The 18,561-nt window shown below is 44.1% G+C and overlaps 1 long non-coding RNA gene across 1 annotated transcript; it reads left to right on the forward strand.

Annotated features, from left to right (window-relative positions):
* Positions 1–2,371: 2,371 nt before the first annotated feature.
* LOC149919493 (uncharacterized) lies at positions 2,372–17,273 on the forward strand. Its single transcript, XR_016463611.1, has 3 exons — positions 2,372–2,539; positions 12,824–12,883; positions 17,096–17,273. It is a non-coding gene; the product is annotated as an uncharacterized LOC149919493 (long non-coding RNA).
* The last annotated feature ends 1,288 nt before the right edge of the window (positions 17,274–18,561 follow it).

Genomic DNA, 18,561 nt, shown 5'->3' on the forward strand with positions numbered 1-18,561 from the left:
AGGCCACCAGTGTAATATTAAAGGCACTAAGAAAAAAGGTCTCCGTTATGTCCACATGTTTTTGGGATCAGGGCCTGCTTGAGCAGTCCAAATTAAGCAGAAATAGTACACTCAGACACCTTCCCCAGAGACCCTCTAGGACTCTGAGCCAGCCTGCTCAGTCCTTTCCCTTAGCCAGCACAGGCCAGTAGAAAAGGAGAAGCAGTTCCAGAAAATGAAAGAGAAAAAGCTTCCAGTTTCAAACTCCTGTAACTCCTGTTTTATTCGCTTCTTATTAGACAGCTTTTGAACACTGGAGACATTTCACTCTGCAGATGTCTTAGGCAGGACATTCTCATTTGGTACTCTTTGTGGTTTCAATACAGATGGTATTGGAGGTCTAACTTCTGGCCAGGAAATTTTACTGCCCTCGTGCAGCAGATCTGTTTCCACCACCTCACTTTTCACTTGCTGCAGGGATTTTCTTCTCTTTGTTTTTTTTCAATAGCTGGCACTCCAGAGAATGACATTTTCTTTTTTTTCACTGTAGTTGCAATTGGGCTTCACATTGTCTCAGACTGCATCTGCTCAGGTGCAAGGACTCTGCTCCCCAAAAACAAACAGTCCCCCACTGGCAACAGGAGAAACTGGGCAAATCTTGTGTGCCCACCTGCAGAGAAAAGTGGTGGTTCTTCAGAAAGGCAAATAAAATACATCTTCATCATCCCATTAATGTGAACAAGTTGATTTTGTGTGTGGGCTGGTTAGATTTCATGCTTTCCCAGGCTGCTCCTTCTTGCAGTCTGGGTATTGTCTTCTCCGGTTTACAACTTTATTATTGTATGCTTCATACAAACACAAACATCTGGAGAACATCCTCAGGTGTAACTGCTGGGCAGGGCAGAAAATATCTGGCGTGATCTGAAACAGGTTTTGCTTCCCTTGAAAGCACACCCTTGGGACTGGGAAACTTGGAAGCTCTGTAATGGTGTAGAGATCCTTTCACCTCCAGAACACCACATTTGGCTGGGATCTGTAGCAGCTGGCATCCCTGGTGGTTTCTTTGCTGTTCACTGTTGTTTTTTGTGAAAGGAGGTGGTGCTGGGGCTGGTTTGCAGAAATCACTGTGGCAGTACCCCAGTGAGCATCAGTGATGATGAGGCTGAGTTCCTTGATGTAGGAGCAATCCATTTCTGGTCAGATAGCAATGAAGAGGTGGAAGAGTAGGAGAAGGGTAGGAATTACTTGCTGTTTACCTTACCTGCTCAGCTTAAATTCTCAATTTCCACTGTGGGATTGTGAGATTGGCCTAACTCGTTGCAAATAAAATAACAGAAGCTGCTGAAAGCCTGTAAAAATGGGTGCTAATTCTTAACTTTGCTCCAGTATCTGTTGAACACCACAAGCCTTCATCAAAACAAAGCTACTGTAAGGCTAAAAGGATGGAACAGAGAAAGGTTTACTGGGAGAGGTTCCTCAAGGTATGTGCAAAGAAGTTATTTTCAAGATTCATTTAAACCTTTCTGTGGGAATAGGATGCCTCTGGGACATCCTGCTACTCCAGAGAAGTCATACAGGGAAAAAGAGTCCTGGAGACAGTGGGCTGAATTCTCAAAGGAAAAGTACATACCAGATGAAGTGCAGGCACTGCTGCATTCTTCTGTGATGCTACCCAATTATGTCTCTTCCTGCATCAGTATTGCTCCATTTCCACATCCTCCTTTGCAAGCTTTCAAACACCTTTGCTGCTTCAGCTCTGAGGCACAGTATCTTGAGAAAGGTGATCATTTCACCTCATTCCTAACTTCAGCTTTGCAGGCTAGCACCAGTCACTAATGGCCATGAATTCAGTATTCTCTGTTGATAAATTACAATTTTATCTTTGTTTGGCTAGGGCATTTAGTGGCTGCCAACTCAAAACCATTGCCTAATATATCATTAGAGGGCAAATATGTTCCCGTGTGTTTCTGTGGCACGTAAGCAGATCCTACCAGAGCCTGGACATTCCAACATCCTGCTGAGGAAGGAAAGCAGTGCCCCAAATCATTTCGGCTGCAGATTTTCTTTGCAAATGAAATCTTTTTTGTTTTTCAAGGTCAGACGCTTGGGGCTGTTCAGGTCACAAGACGCCAGAGGCTGTTTACTTTGGAAAACAAGGACAGCAGTGGTGGGAGGTGCTTTTAGCAAGACCCAAATCTAATGTTTTAAACCAAACAGTGGTATGGCCAAAGGGCAGCCTCACTCATCCTCACTGACACTACGGCATAGAGGGAGGGCGTCCAAGAGCCAACTGACGTACAGGAACTGAGCAATAGGAATAATATTTGGTATTCCCACTCATGAACTCAAATACCTCAAAGCATGTGGGGGATCCTCAGATGAGAGGAATAAATATATTGCATTGACTACAGTCAGTGTTTGCAGTGGAAAGTGATTTCCTCAAAGGTTGAGACAGTGCCCAGGAGTGGGTTGCGTCTAAAAGCGTTTTGGTCAGAGAGGATCAGCACTTTTCCAATGCCCAGGTGCCAAGTGGGATGGGAGCTTTTCCTCTGCCTTTCAGGTATTTTATTTCTTCTTTCATTTGAGTCAGCCATCTAGGCTATGGGGATTTCTCTGAGCTAGGTATCCTTCTAAATCATTAGCGGGGGAAAAAAATAAACAATGAATTATTGAGAAGGTGATATAGGGGAGCAAGAAGAAGTGTGAGAGTTTCCAGCTATTGGTACAAATTGAGGCACTTGCATATACGATTTCACTTACCTTTTGAGTTGCATCTCAGGGCTAGAACTGAGCAAGCAAATGCACAGCTGCACTTCTCCTTGGTGGGAGCCCAGGAGCCGTCCCACCTGAGGGCTGCTCGACTGCAGCAGCACAGAACCCCGCAGGTTATCGAATCTGAGAAACCGCGTGTCTCCAGCCACTGCCGTCCCTATCTGGGTGGCCACGCACAAGTTTATAATGTTGTTTTAAAATGTATGGGACTTTCTGTGTGTGGATTTTTTTTCATCCTTGCCTCTTCACCACAAACCAAAATTGTTGTAGATAACTGCTTTTACTCCGTGAAGACATTTGTTTCCTGTTGACATTTAATTAGTAGATACATTCTGTGGGTCAAGTTAGAGGGCAAAAGTAAAAGTGAGTTTTAGATGATTCAGCCCGTTCTTAACCAGCAAGATGGTGTTTAGCAGTGTTAAACTGTAATAAAAATCCACATCTATGCGGGCTCACCTGGAGTTTCACAACAGCAGTGAGGATAGGGCACAGAGCTTCCTATTTCAAATGTCTTCAAAACGTCCCTTCAAAGAATCTCTATTAGGTGTTAGGAGTATAGAGGCTGTGGCATCCAGTTACACTGCTCTGACCATTTAAGAGAGGTGAATAAAATAGGGTCGGTTTTAGAAGCATACTGTGAATGGATTACTGTTTTTCCCCTGAAAATACGCATTTCTTCCAGCAGTATAAAAGTGAGGGGAGCATTTATACCACCAGTGTAGGAAACACACATCTCTTTTCTCCAATGACTAAACTAATGAGAGCTATCAAACTTCCTAATGGTTGAGGGAAAGCCTGTCAGTGCCTTGCACTGGTAAAATGTGCTTTCCATAGATTTGCTTCCAGCTGACACCAGTGGGAATGAGGGAAGCTCAGCATCAACACAGCCTGGTGACTCAGGTGCTCCTAGTGACAGCGGGTGGCAATGGAGAAGCAAGCTGGCCGGCCCTGGTAGAGAACCACCTAAACTGCCAAACACACCTCACTGACCTTGAGCCTTTCCTAGTGGACACGTTTCCGAATGAATCGTAGAGTCATAGAATCATAGAATCGCTCAGGTTGGAAAAGACCTTAAAGATCATCAAGTCCAACTGCAACCAAACCATACTACCCTAACTCTAAGAACCCTCCACTAAATCATGTCCCTGAGTGGTTTTTAAACACATTCAGGGATGGTGACTCAACCACCTCCCTGGGGAGCCTATTCCAGTGCTTAACCACCCTTTCTGTAAAGGAGGTTTTCCTGATATCCAACCTAAATCTCCCTTGGCACAACTTGAGACCATTTCCCCTCGTCCTGTCACCTGTCACCAGTGGGAAGAGACCAACCCCGCTCTTGCTGTAAGCAGCTTTCAGATATTGGAAGAGAGCAATAATGTCTCCCCTCAGCCTCCTCTTCCTCAGACTAAACAGCTCCAGTTCCTTTAGTTGCTCCTCGTAGGGCATAAACCGCATTTAAGCCATTAATGTTCCAGGAAAAGGAATATGAACTCTGCACCTTTCTAAAGGGAAGGGAAAAGGACCAAATGGTAGAGCTAAACCACTGACCTGGGTGACTGTCCTTGCACTGTTCCAGGTCAGCAGTCACAAGGACAGACAGGGACAGTGCCTACAGGCATATCCCAAAGGTAGGTTGTCAGTGTTGGCTTTCCAAATGCATGTGCTGTCTGGGTGATGCACTATCTCCATGTGTTTGTCATTATGCAATGACAGACCTGAACTCTGCTGTGCTCTGTTCAGGAACTAAAGAGGTTGTCCTCACCACAATTTGTGGGCTGGGCAGCCAGCAGTATGAGGGCTATGAAAGAGTAAGTCTGGCTTTGATTACAAGGTGATACCTACTTAGAGATGCCTTCAAATCAGCTGAGGGAAATGCTGCTTTTCAAAGCCAGACATTAGCTAAGAGTATTCATCTTATTCATCTTTTGAGGATAACTTGGGGGCAAAATATTCACCTCCCGCTCACCAAGGGTTTTCATGCCCAAGATTGTATTACAGTTTAGAAAATGCTCAGCAAAGTCTCCAGGTTTGTTTGAAGACATGCATGAAGACTTATATGGTGAAACGTTTCATTCTGGCTGTGAAAAAAGTTAATTCAAAACAACTAAAACGTCAGCCATAAAGATGTACAACATTTTTCAGGAAGCCTTGTCCACCCTGAACAAATGTTTTCATAAAAAACAGCCTGCCTGTAATAATCACTGTTATTGAAAAGACATCCCAAGGTTGCTGTATGGAAATATGTTAAATACGTTCTGAAATTCAATCTAATATAATTTCAACATTAGAGCTCATTCATAATCCAGTATTAAAAGGCTATGCAATTTTCGTGAAATATGTCTGTCTGTGTAATCATGAATGCTGAATATTGTCATGGCTTTCCAGGAATTTTCAACCTCAGTGCAGAGGAAAGAAAATTCTTCCAACTGGACTTTTACACCACTGAGCAGAAATAACAATAACAGCTCTACATTTAAAATAAACATTTCTGGAAAAATACTATCTTTTAAAAGAGGCTGTAGTCTGAATTTCAAGCTACTGGTAATATGACACAGGCTTTGAGTGCGCCTGTGGCTCTGGCCCTTGGTTTTGTGTGGTACCGAGGACAAACAGGAATCTGTTTACCAACACTAGATTTAGGAACCATCCCTTTGGATGAAGCTGGCCTCAGCCTTGGATATATTTCTGGTTTTGGCCCCAAGAGTTGCATCTGGGTGCAGTCATTCAAATTGTCAAGTCTTGCCAGTCCTTGCTAATTCCGCACTGCAACACAGCTCTGCGAGTACGTGCAGCATTGAGGGGTGGAAAGGTAAAGAGAGCATCTTCAGCCCCACCTTACAGCTGTGGTGACCTACAGTAGCTGTTTGCCACAGTTTTCTTGTTTTTCTATTTTTCTGAAAGAATCAAAGCTTAATAAAGTAGGACTTGCACACATGAAAAGGTGAGTGGGAAGATGTCTGTGCTTCTTTTTAATGTCCCTTCTCGCTGATGGCTCTTTGATACTTCTCCTTTTTGTGAGCAACCTTTTTTTTTTATTTTATTAGTGGAATATTGCTGGTTCTGTGGCACGACTTTAAAATGATAGGAAAAATTATACAACTGGGATCTCAATTATTCAGCACAGCCATTTTAATCTTTCATGTTATTCGATCCAGTACAAGGCAACATATGTCTTATTTCCAATTAGAATACAATTCTCACTATATTCATCATATATCGATGTCTGTTTTTCTATTTGCCAGAGACATGAGAGGCTGTGATTCAAAAGGTGCTATTCAGACTGCCCTGCTTGTGGACCATTACATAGTGCCAGCAGGCTGCCAGTAGCCGTGAGTGCCGTGACACAGAGAGCTGATAGGCACCTTCTTCCTTGCAGAGCTCCTTAGCAGCTCACTGCACGTTGCAGAAGTGGCTCTGAGATGTCTCTGCTGCCCTGTGTCATGTGCATGAGCAATGCTGCAAAGTACATTTGTTTGAGACTGCTCAAATGCATGTGGCAACAACATCTCCTCCGTGGCCTGATGGCCCCTGTAGTGCTGGGTGCTCCGTGACTCTGCCTCTCTTTCCTCATTTATATGAATAGAGAACCAAATCTTTCTATCAGGGAGGTGGTGGACTCACTGTACCTGGAGGCATTCAAGAAATGTGTAAATATGACTCTGAGGGACATGGTTATTGGGCACGGTGATGGTGGGTTGATGATTGGACTATGATCTTAGTGGTCTTTTCCAGTCTTGATCATTCCATGATTCTGTTACCTAATATTTGAAAAAATATCTCAAAAGATATCGTGAAAGCCTTCAATGACAGTAAAGCTGATACTGACTGTCCCTTCTGTGATATGAAGAAAGACATATGCATTTAAGATCTATCCTAGCTCTACATACCAGGCAAGCATGATGTGAAAACTCTTTAATATTCTTTTGGCATCAGCTATTCATACCCATATGATGCCACCTAGAGAAGGTTGTGACACAAAACAGATCCCAAAAGCTGTAGATGGGGAAAGAGCTGCTCTGTGAATGTAAGCATGCTAAAGCAGTCTGAATCTCTTGAAAAGAAGACACAGCCCAAAGCTCAGCAGCATGTTACTCACTGCAACATCCCAGGCTGCAAGAGGAGAAGCTCCCTACACAGCTGCAAGGTGAGGGCTGGAAGACAGTTGACATCAGGTGGCAGCAAGACTTCTCTGAAGTGCCCCTAGAAGCAGAGGCTGACCCACTTTTCTTTTCCCCCCCCCCCTATATTGAGGTCTCCAACTGTGATTTATGCAGATAGGAGCTGAGAGCAACATTCTAGTGCTGCAAAGGACTGGTGTTCCCTAGGTCTGTGGGTTGACCTGAGCTAAGGAACCTTCCAGAGGTTGCAACAGGGGCAAAAAGAGCCCTTGAGGGGCCAGGCCTAAAATGAGAAGTCACACAAGCACCTACCTCTCTGGGTACAGTGAGTTTCTTTCCCACACTTCTAGACTGCTCTCTGAGGATGCAGCTATCAAACTGTTTCCATTTCGAACTTTGCTTCTTTATATAATTCCAAGTATCCTGGCAGGTCAGATGGTTGCTGTAAGATGATTTTGAGAAGATGGATGGGGAACAAGCAGTTCTTATGGTATGAGAACTCAAAAGGAGCCAGTGAAATTTGCAAACAGGAGGTTCAGCAGAAGCAAGAGGCAGCACCTTTCAGTACAATGCAGTGTTGCTCTGTGTGACTCAGGGCAGCAGGATGCTATGGGGTGCACAAGCATATACAGTCCAAAGCATTAGGCAAAAAGATGGAAGTGCAGGCGTGTACTATTCAAAATCAGTGATACAGGTGCAAATGTGAGCTCAGGGATATCCCAATCCATTTACTGCTGGCTGGTGCGAATCTATAGTGGAAAATTTTTCTTCACTTTTTACAACTTTTCATGAGGAAGCCAGCAGCAGCACAGGGAGAGAGCATACTGAGATATTCTCAAGCAGGAGTTCTTCAAATGCAAATGCTTATGCTGTAGCCCAGCAGCTCAACCAGACATCCCAGGGGCAGGAATAAATGAGATGATAAGTGTGCTGCAATGTGGGCAGCTCACCTCACTTGCCCGCAGGCCTCATGCCCATGACACAGGGCTGAACCCCTGATCTTGGGACAGGTGACCTTTTCAGAGCTTAGTGAGGGGCAAAGAAGGCTTGGGAAGAGGAAGGCGATGCTGCGAGGTGCCAAGCGTGTCAGGCACTTTGCAGCTCTGGCAGACACGCTTCATCCTTTTAAAACCGTGTCTGGTCTGCGCTGCAAAATTGAAAGGACCAAAATGCATTGCACTGTGTTTGAACTGGTTTTTGTCAGTGAATGTTTTTACTGCAGGTGGCAGATGTTTGCACTAATCCAAATAGGCAATGCTTTACAAAGGTGTGTGAGGGCGTGCTCTCACAGCACTGAGGTTTTGTGATGATTTTCCAGGGCCTCTTGAGAAACTATTCCCTTGCTAATCTTGGTGATGAGCTCTAAGAGTCATGCTAACATTGGAAAATGTTTTAATATCCTTGTAGACAACTTCTGGCAAGGGCTTTTACAAGGAGACCAAAAAGCAGATCTATATAATTTCACATAAATATTTGAAAAGTATTATGCTGAAAATACTATTTTTGACTCTTCTGTGAGGGAAAAGGCTTTAATAGCTGTAATATCACGTACTAGTGGCATCCTGAATGTGGTGATGAAGAGACAGAGAAAGTCCAGACTCTGGCACCATTAAGCTTTTCCAGATGTGGCTCCACATTTACACAGAGAACACCTGAGATCTAACTTATGGCAGCATGACAAAGAAATTGATGAAGCCAAGCTACCTGTGCCCTTCTGACAGCTGCAGGAAGCAGCCCCATTGTTTTGAAGGTTGAATACAAAGGTTCCAAAGGATGAACACAGTCCTGTAAACGTGAATCCTTTAAAAACCTCTGCACAGCATAAAGGGATCTGTTAAGAAACTCACTGCCATTTCTGTGGGACAAGTGATTTCTGCTGCTATAGATATGCTTCAGAAAGGGGGCCCAAATATGAGTAGCCTTGGAGGGCACACCTGGGACAGCACTGGAGAGCAGAGGGGTAGGTTTGGGCTTTTTAAGGTGGGTACATCTATGGTAGGTGACTGGAATTACTAGAGAGTAATTGCTTAAGAGGGAGCCATCAAATGCTGCTGCCACCACAGGCTGTGAGTGAATAGCAGCAAGAGTCCCGCCTGGTAGCACCAAGTGTGTATTCAAAGGGTTGAAAAAAGAGCAATACCTTGACTTCTCCATGCAGGCCAATTCGGGCAACTAGGAGCCTTTCCAGCTCCCTGTTTGTGGTCTTCTTCCCTGCCTGTTGGGTGCATTTGAACTCAATAGTCTCCAGGGGCACTGGATGGTCTGTGGGTCACTGGGACAGAGAGGAACACATGTGGTTGGATCCAGTGCTTTCATCACATGAGTATGTGTCAACATGTCACTTTAAAGTAGTTCAAGTAAGAGAGATGGGGGAGCAGACGAGGAGGAGGGAGGCAGGAAACATGTCGTAAATCCACAGTGAGAAGGGCTCTGAAGTAAGAGCATTAAAGACTCTGGAAAACGCATAAAAATCTGCCATCAAGAGGGCACTGTCAATGCATTCTGTCAGTACAGTTTTCTTTTTATTTCCTAGTGTGCAATATGATATAAAAAAAAGTTCACCTTTACTAGATGATCCATGAAAGCAGGTATTTTGCATGAGATTTATTTTTCGTACGCACAGACCTGGCATTTCCAGACATGGGTAGATATCTGTCACAATCCCATACAACAAGGCCATTCCTCTCCCAAGCTGGCAATCAGAGTTGACCCTGCTGGGTGCCACCAGCACCTGCAGTCTGGTGGGGACTCTCCCATTTGTGTGTTGTTTTTCCCAACGTGTGGCTCACCTCTTTTTGTTTCTACTTTTGTGTTAAGTAGAGCCAAACAGAGGAATGTAAAGTTAAATAAAAAATAATGGAGAAAGATCAGACTGAAATAATTTTCCCCCAAAATCCCATTCGTGCAATCATCAGATATGTGAGGCTTTGCACTTTCTCATGTTGCTATTGTAAAAAGACAGAGAAAATTTGAATCCACTCGAATGCTATGGCGAGTCTCAAATACTACAAAGAGTTTCTGTAGGCATACATCCCACAGCAAGGATCTGAATTTCCCCCAGCACCCAGAATATTAAGCAACCTGAGGCTTGAGCTTTTAGATAGAGATCTGAGAACTGGGAACATCCTGGCTTGCCTAAAAATGACTAGTGAAAGGAAAAATTGCCAACACAGCAACCACCAGCCTCTCTGGCGGCCAGCTGTACCTCATTCAGCTGTAGGACTTAACATGTCCAAAGTGGGGAAAAGGGCTCCAGGCTCTGGCCGACAGATTCTGTGATGCAAGAAAACCATCCATACTGTGTAACCAACCCCATAAAAGATGAATAGTCATCTCCCCACAAGTGCATGAGATAAGATGTCCCAGCCTGCAAGAGGCACATCCTTCTGACTCATCCTTCTCGTCCTTAGCTGTCCTGTAGCACAGCAAGAACACACGCCTACAATTTTGGTAGCAGCTGACTGCACTAGGACCGAATCAGCATATCTCCAAATACCACACACCATAAGTGCAATGTACTCTTACATCTTGAGTATTGCACCATTGCGAGGTAGGGAAATAAGAAGCCCATGGTACTCAGGTGTCCCTTCAGGCCCAACCCAGCACACTGCTCCTGTCCTTGGCCACCCTGGGCATCTCAGACTTCTAGCACAACTTGAGTGCTTTTGAAGACCATGTTTTCATTTCTTCAGTTTCATTGTCTGTCCATGCATGATCAGGTGCAGTGCATTTCACTGCTATGGGGCTGCCTGTTTTTGACTCCTTACAAGCTTGTTCTGTATTTCCTTTCCCTTGGCACAGATTCCTGTTTTCCTATCTTTCCTTCATCTCTGAATTTGCAATGGCTGCAGAAATGCATCTGCTCAGCGTCCTCTGGAAAACAGTGGGAGAAATGCAGGATCTCTCACATGCAGCTGGATACTTCCCAGTGCCTTAAGAGGTGCTTAGCTTGAATTTTGCTTGGGTTTTGTTTCTTCTGAGCGTAAATTTAGCAGCAGGTTGTTGCTGTACTTCGGGAGCACTTTAGTTGGCTCTCATGGATGGTTTTTGGAAGTAGGTGTGGGGATCAGTCCTCATGGTTGGGTTTTTTTTTCTGGTCAAAATGTATGCTAAACAGCATATGCATGGATGTCCTTGCACGTGTGCCTGGTCCATGTCTCCAGCACAATACAGGCTGTGGGAAGAAAGCGGGGGTTTTTCCCGTGTGGCTCGAGCACCCTGCATCCTCAGGGATGGGCTGATGGTGTGGGGGCAGGAGGACTGGAGTCCATTCCCATGTGGGACTGGGGCAGCTGTGGCCGTGGGTCCAGCCGAAAGTCCCATGGGGCTGGTGGTGTTTGCCAACTCCAGCCCCCAGCCCCTTGGCCCGCAGCCCAGTCCCACGAAATATAAACCAAAGAGGCATAAACAGATGATTACATGAAAAATATATCATGATTAGCCAGATAGATCCCAAATGTCTGTTCTGTAAACGGCAACAGGCAGCACAAGTGTTCCCCGCAGCTGCAGTTTCTCATCTTATTTGTGTAAGTGTGCCATTAAGCTTAGACATGGGCAAAGTAATCTTTCCTTGATTTTCATTTAGAAATCTGCTTTAAAATATATATTTTATCAATGTTTGATTCAACCCTTTTGTGGCTGGTATTATACTGTAAACTGGCTCTCACTCAATAGAAAATCTGTGCTTGTTTTTCTGCTGGGTTACTTCCTTTTCCATCTGAAGTAAGTGAAGTGGTTTGTTTTGTGAATGAAAGCTGGATGCTTTTAGCAAGATGGCAGTAACAGTGACCTCTGCCCATGCACTGCATTCCTGCCCAGTGGGAGGTGAGGTCAGAGGAAGGGGTTACTTCATTGATGGCCAGAACCTGCTGTGTTTGGGATGCGAACTTGCCTGGAAAGGGAACTGCTCAGAGGGCGTCTTGGAGGAGCCCAATGGAGCCATGCTTCTCCCCCTTTAGTGTCTGCTGAAAAGATGGGTCTGATTCATCACAGCTTGGCAGAGAAAATCTTTACTATAGAAAATGGCAATAAAGTGGGGAGGGGGAGAGAGGGTAAACTGTAATTTTCCAATTGCTACTGCCTGTATCAGAGGAAACTATCTGAATTTCACAGCATGAAACACTTAGAAAAGACAATGCTAAAAATCAAAACCAAAGTCTTCCAGCCATTTCCCATCATAGGCAGCAGGTTTTATGCTGTTTGGATTCTATAAGCATTGTGGAAGAGGGATAATCTGGAAAAGACAAATTGTGTGAAGCTGATTGTTAATAGCATCTTCCAACATCTCGTGCCCAAAGGCTATTCAGATGGAGATGTGTCTGCTTCCGGGCTCTGAAAAGATATTGTATATAAATAGCAACTTTTCATGTAATCATTTTATCTGCTGAATAAGGTGACAAAACCCATGTCTGAGTTTTTAGAGTTGGAGGGGACTCGGAGTCCAAGAAGCGAGAAGTTTCACAGAGGCGCAGTTGGAAGACACTCCAGGGGTTTATCTCCTTTGTATCTTCTCAGTCCTTCAAAACCAAGGCAATATTTGGAAAATCAGCTGTGCTTTGCTGCCATTTTCACACCATTTACAGATTCATTAACTAATCCTCTTCCTTAATTTTCTTCTCTCAGTTTGGCAACCAATTTGCTTCATCTGCAGATGGAGGAGCAGCCATACTGAAAGTGGAGCAAGACATTCCCAGACCAAGCCAAACCACAGCCAGAGCAATTGAAATCACAGCATTTTATTTTAGCTCTCACACCAGTGCCAGCCAGGAAGAACTCCAGGAGAGTCAGTGGAATGACACCAGCAAAAAGCTGGTTTCATTGAGATTAGGATCTAACTTTGGAGTATGTTTTATTTGTAAACTGAGCAGGTAGAAGTCAGATCATCAAATGGGAAAGCAGCAATTTTCATTTTCACTTTTTTTTTAAGTAAAACTGAACTTTGTTATCCTTACTAGAGCCTACAAGGGCGAGTTGAACTACACTCACCAGCTAAGACAACACTTCTTCTCTATAAGGTGAGAATGTTGAATATAGCTTATCATTGTGGTTGTTTCTTTTTCTTTTAATTCACCTCCTGACCTTTTAAAATTACTTTACTCAACAAAGGACAATAGGGCCAATCCAGCTCCCATTAAAGTCAGCAGGAGTCCTTTCATTGGCTTCAGCTGATGTTGGACTGGGCCCAATAAGACAAGCTTTAAGAATAAAAAATAGTAACTCATATAGACCTTTATCTTGCCCCCTGTGACTTGATAACTGACCTCCCATCACGTTCTCTGGGACAGGATAGGACACGTAAGGCTGAGTTAATCTCATAACCCAAAGCTTATAAAGTATTTGCATTTCCTCTTTCAAATCACACAGGAATATGTGAGATGTACTCATGGCTTTATGAATGGGGAAATGCTTCCAGCTGAACAGATTGAGTTCATCTTTGGGCTGCTTTGTGCCCCAGAGCCTTCCCTTTTTAAAATAGGAAAATGACAGGGGCAAGGGGCTCAAAAATGACCTCATGCGTCTCCTTCACTTTTCTGCTTTCCTGCTCTTTTTTCTCATGTAAGCACCATTGTGATCCTTTGCTAGCACCATGCAAGGTCACCCCAGCTCCTACCCTCTGCTCTCCCATAGGAAAGTGCCATGGGTGTCCCCTGCTGTCTGTCTGGCAGTGGGCAGAGCAGCTGTGGGTGAGCTCCATGCCAGCAGGTACTGGAGCACAGCTTGGCGTGGTGCCTGTTGGCCTGACAGGAGGAGGCAGGCTGGATTTTGCTCTTTGTTATACCTTTGGCCAGGTAGACTAAGCATTTGTTCCCTAAATAACATTTAAAGTATACCCTCACATGAGGAAATTTCCACCAGCTACACAAACCCTCGGTCTATTTTCTGATGTGGATTTTCCAGCAGCCCTGGATATGACACAAAGTTGATGTTATTTTCTCCTGGTTTTTCATGATGCTTTTCCACCTTTCTTTCTAATTAGATTAGAACAACTCTGTGTGGATGACTCCATCTCTAGCACACCGAATTGTTTCACCACCTAGAGAAGAAAGCCCATTTGGCAGCTCTTTAAATTACTGTTAAAATTACCACCTCCCGTAGGTGGTTGCGTGTTTTATTCGGGAGACCCTAGATCACAAATTTTCCTTAGGTTAAAAATAAATCCACTCGCTGGCATCTGCGGAGAATATTTTCCAATGTCAGAAAACTACCCTGCAGTCAGAGTAATTTGTAGCAGCCACCCAGGGAAAGGTAGGCTCGATGCTGCAGACACACTGCGAGACAGGATGCAGCCCCGCTGCAGAGAGGCAGATGCTGTTCCGCACTCACCCTGGTGTCACGAACCCTTCTTCTTTTTCCACAGAGTCTAAATTTACCCTCTCCTTAAATATAGATATACAACGTCTCAGAGCTCTCAGATATCCTCGGCTTCTCCCCGCTCACAAAGGAAGATCTCCCCTTGATGCCTGACACCATCAGCAGCGTTATTCTGAGCGCTCTCCCAAATGCACTGCAGCATCAACATCAGTCACTTCAAAGAGCTCTTTCATGTACCACATATTTTTTTATCCAGAAAGCACAAGCAAAAGGCAGATCTGGTTGAAACTGGCTTTATTCAGCTCGCCACTTGTGTGGCCCTTTGGAAAGGTCTCTGAAGAGTGAACAAACTTTCCGTGCGAGCAGGTGTAAGATATAAAGCTTTTTCTGTCACCTGTTGTTAGCACTGCAGTGTAATTAATGGCTTTGTATTGCTCTCTGGGGTGTAGGTCCTACTGAGTGCAAGATTCCTCCCCCGCCTGCAGCACAGAACAGTCCTGTTCCTGGCTGGGACACTGCATGGAGGTGGGCAGTTTCCATTCCTCACTGCTGAGGCTCCCACTCACACCTCAGGAGAAAGCCCACTGGCCATACCAAGCAGGGCCTGCCACAGTGGGACACAAAGCAAGGCCAGCTTCATAGCTATCACCTTGACCCCTGCAGAAATGTGGGCTGCACCATAGCACCCACCTCTCCAAATGTGCCCTGTGTGACTTCATCACTCAGGGTCAGCTCTCACAAGAGCGATGTGCTGAGGAGAAGGACAGCTGCACAATGTTTTAGGAGCCTGCATGCAGGAAAGTCCAGGGAGATGTGCATAACTGTCCCACCAGCTCACCCTCCCCAGCCATGCAGTCCTCCAGGAGCGAGGGATGCCTCTCCCCATCCCTACCAACCTCCACTACAAAGACAGAAGCCAGCCCAGCCTACTTTTTGGGAAACTTCTGATTCTGTGTGTGCCAGGCACAAGGGATGGAGCAGACTCAAAGGAATCTGCCCATATGCATGGCAATGCCCTCAGATTGGTCCATCAGATCCTTACTGTTGCTGCATGTTCCATACTGTAAGTCTTTCTGCCTGGCTCTCATTATCTTGAGGAAAGAGACATCTAATTTAGGTCCTTAACCAATGTAAGCATCCCCTGCCATCTCTCTGTTTGAGGGAGCCCTCGTTCTCTGCTTAGCACAGAGGAAGCCTGCCAGAAAAAGGCATCTGATTTGGGCCTGAAATCAACTGGGATAAATGCAGCCTACATCCTCAAAAATCGCTAATTAAGCATTTCCCAGACTTCCTAATCTCCTGCAAATGTGATACCTGATTAAAATAATAACTTTTGCTCTGAAGCAATGTTGAGTAAAATGTTACTGGGTATCTTCTGATACAGTCATGAGAGCTGACAACACAGCTTACTGTTCAAGTGCCACCTAAAGCAACATTTGCTCCTTGTGATTTATGAGCATGCAAATATTCTGGCAAGTCCTCTGCTATTGGATCTCAGCAGGGAGAGACAAGCCAGATACTGCACTCTCCTGCTTACTAGAAGCCAAAGGAGCAGGAAGACTCATACCAGATTTACTGCATATACCTTCATTGGCCAAACAAGGCAGGCAGCCAACAGCCCACTCCATGCATCATCCATGGCTGCATCTTGTTTCTGCAGCCAAATAGAATGGCGAGGTGTATGGTGGAAGGTTATAATCTGCACTTTTTTGATTCATATCAGAAGATTCAGAGGTTTTTGGTTTCTTTTTTTGCAGCTGAAAGAACAGAGACCAAGTCTCTTCATGCTCTTAATTGCTTGGATGCAACTAGCAAACAAGTTTGCTTTCCTCATCTCGAAGGCATTTGTCTATAGCTAGTCACATATGGGACATTTGTGATGTGTTTTTTTTCCCCCATTTATCTGTTCTCTGAATATTAAGCAGCAAGTAGAAACTGATCCCCTAGAGGATATATTGTTTTCTGCTGCCGTGGGCTGTCGTATTCTTACAAAAAACACTGATTTCCTTCGAGCCCAAAGATATTGCCATTTTTCTGATTGATTGAATGGGGCTGCGTATTTCCAAAACACACAAAGGTGGGACAACCACAAATGTATAATTAATGAATTGTTCTGGCCTTATTTACTACAGAAGTTACCTAAGCCCTGACTGGAAAACATACCCATTCTGGTCTGGTCCAAATGCATGCCAACATGTGGTATATTTTTATTAGGTTACACAATGTGAATGTTTTTAAGAATTGCTTGCATTCTCTTTCCTGCCAGAACTGTTGCCCAAATCCATTCTCTACTTAATTGTGAAGGAATGCTGTTCAAAAGATTTGGGGTCAGAAGTGCTCAATAAATCAATCTAGATACACTCCTAATGAGTGGTGAATTAAACAGCATTTGTTTTAAGATCAGAGGTCCTCTTGGGAGATTATTTTTTATTGCTCACTTGCGGGTATCAAGAAGTTAAGACCTGTTAAGAAGGTCCACAAAAGAATCCAGATCTTCGTTACTGAGAGCATCTAATTATGTCCAGACAACAGTGATAAATATGTGAGATTCGTCTTCTCCACTAGAATGCTCTATGTGCTGAATTAAGAAGAAAGAAAAAAATTGGAGCTTCAGCGAGGAGGAGGGTATTCTTTACCTATAAACCCAAGTATTTGGATAATGTCTATAGATAATGGCATGGCCACTCACTTGGTTGCTTGGAGCAGGAGTTGGATGCTCACAGAAGAAGCTGTCCTTGGTAGCCCTGGGTTCCCTCCTCCCCCAAGGAAGGATGGATGGAAGGAGAAGCTGGGGCTCCTGGGGTCAGGACAACATGTAAAATTTCAGTCCACATGTTCATGATACTGCTTGCCTGCAGTTCTTTCTAGCCTTCTAAGCTTCTGATGAATTGTGTTGTTTGTTTTTTTTTTTTCAGAGCATTAGAAATTAATTATTTCCATCTTTCTGACCACTCCCTAAGTTCCCATCAGCCACCCATCACTGAGCAGGGCAGAAGGCTCACTTTGGCAATGCCTGGCTCCCAAGGGCAGCAGGAAAATACAGAATATCCTTGTGCAACACAAGAATCATCTTGTGGCTGCTTTGCATAGCAAGTGAAGACTGAATTATTAATTTTTATTATTTTTTAAAATAAAGTATTTCTGGGCTAGTATTTGTCAAAACCTGGCATTTTTATTTTTTTTTCTGTACGATATACTGTCATTTTCAGTTTTGTTGCAGACTGGAATCAAGCCTAAAACATCTTACCTTTCCTTGAGCAACAACTGTGAGAGGGTTGTCTTCTCAGATGGTTGTCACATTGAAGAGTTAAGGGCTACTCCACATCATCTGTGGACTGCTCCAGTGACACAGGACATGTAGAAACCCCTTGGTCCCAGCCTTTCTGGGACCTCCAGAACTGCCACATGCCGAGCTGCACAGCAGTGCCTGAGAGTCTTGACTCTGACCCAGAGCTGAGCTTTCCATCTGCCAATGCCAGGAGACACCAAGCCCGCAATACTGCTTAAAAAGCTCCAGTTTGTGGGCTGATAAATGTTTCTAGATTCAGAAATAATTCCATGAAATATATTTTTTCTGATATACACCCATTAATAAACTATCAGTTCCTGATTAGTTAGGAACCATGTTGATTTGATGGGTAAAGAAGCATGTCGTGAGTCTGGGATGCTCATGATGGTTTTCATATCAGTCACCAGCCTGAGAAAGGAGATGTATCAAAGAGAATAATCTCTGCAGGAAGTAAGAATGAACTTCAAAAGCCTTAAGGCAATCCTATGGATGTATTAACCCAGGGAATGACACTGCTGGAAGCATGAAGGGATGAAGATCTTAAACATTGTCTGGGATAACCACATTAGCATTGAGGTTATTTGTTTTGGTTAGGTATCTACATCTCTTCACTGACCTCACCTCCTTTTGAAAACAGAATTTAGGCTCGTAAGATATTTTGGCAATGTTTAGTCATTTTAGCACAAATTAAAAACCCTCTTCCACAAGTTACTTTGGTATATGTTCATTCTCTATTTTACAGGGAAAAATAGTTATCCCCACATATGTCAGTTCACAAGGACAGGCAATATAGAAAAAGATGTGACTTAATATATAGCAGTGATAGATGGTATCTTTATAGAAACCACTTGCACATAAGAGAACAACTGTTGTGTATTAAATACATCTCCTGTATTGAGCGTGGAGTTCATACTTGTCGTTGAAGTAAAAATTCAAAGAGAGAGGGAAAGAGCAAACAAGCTCCTGAGATGGCATGAGATAGCCGCAAAAATGCTGAGGAATCCACCAAGATTTTTGTTATTTCAGTGAGTGCCTATGGAAGTCATGTTGATGTGGTGCTTGTGAAACTCAGCAAATGGTTTTGTCAACTCT

Source organism: Phasianus colchicus, chromosome 1, assembly GCF_987193195.1.
Source record: "Phasianus colchicus chromosome 1, bPhaCol1.hap1.1, whole genome shotgun sequence".
NCBI classification, from domain to species: domain Eukaryota; kingdom Metazoa; phylum Chordata; class Aves; order Galliformes; family Phasianidae; genus Phasianus; species Phasianus colchicus.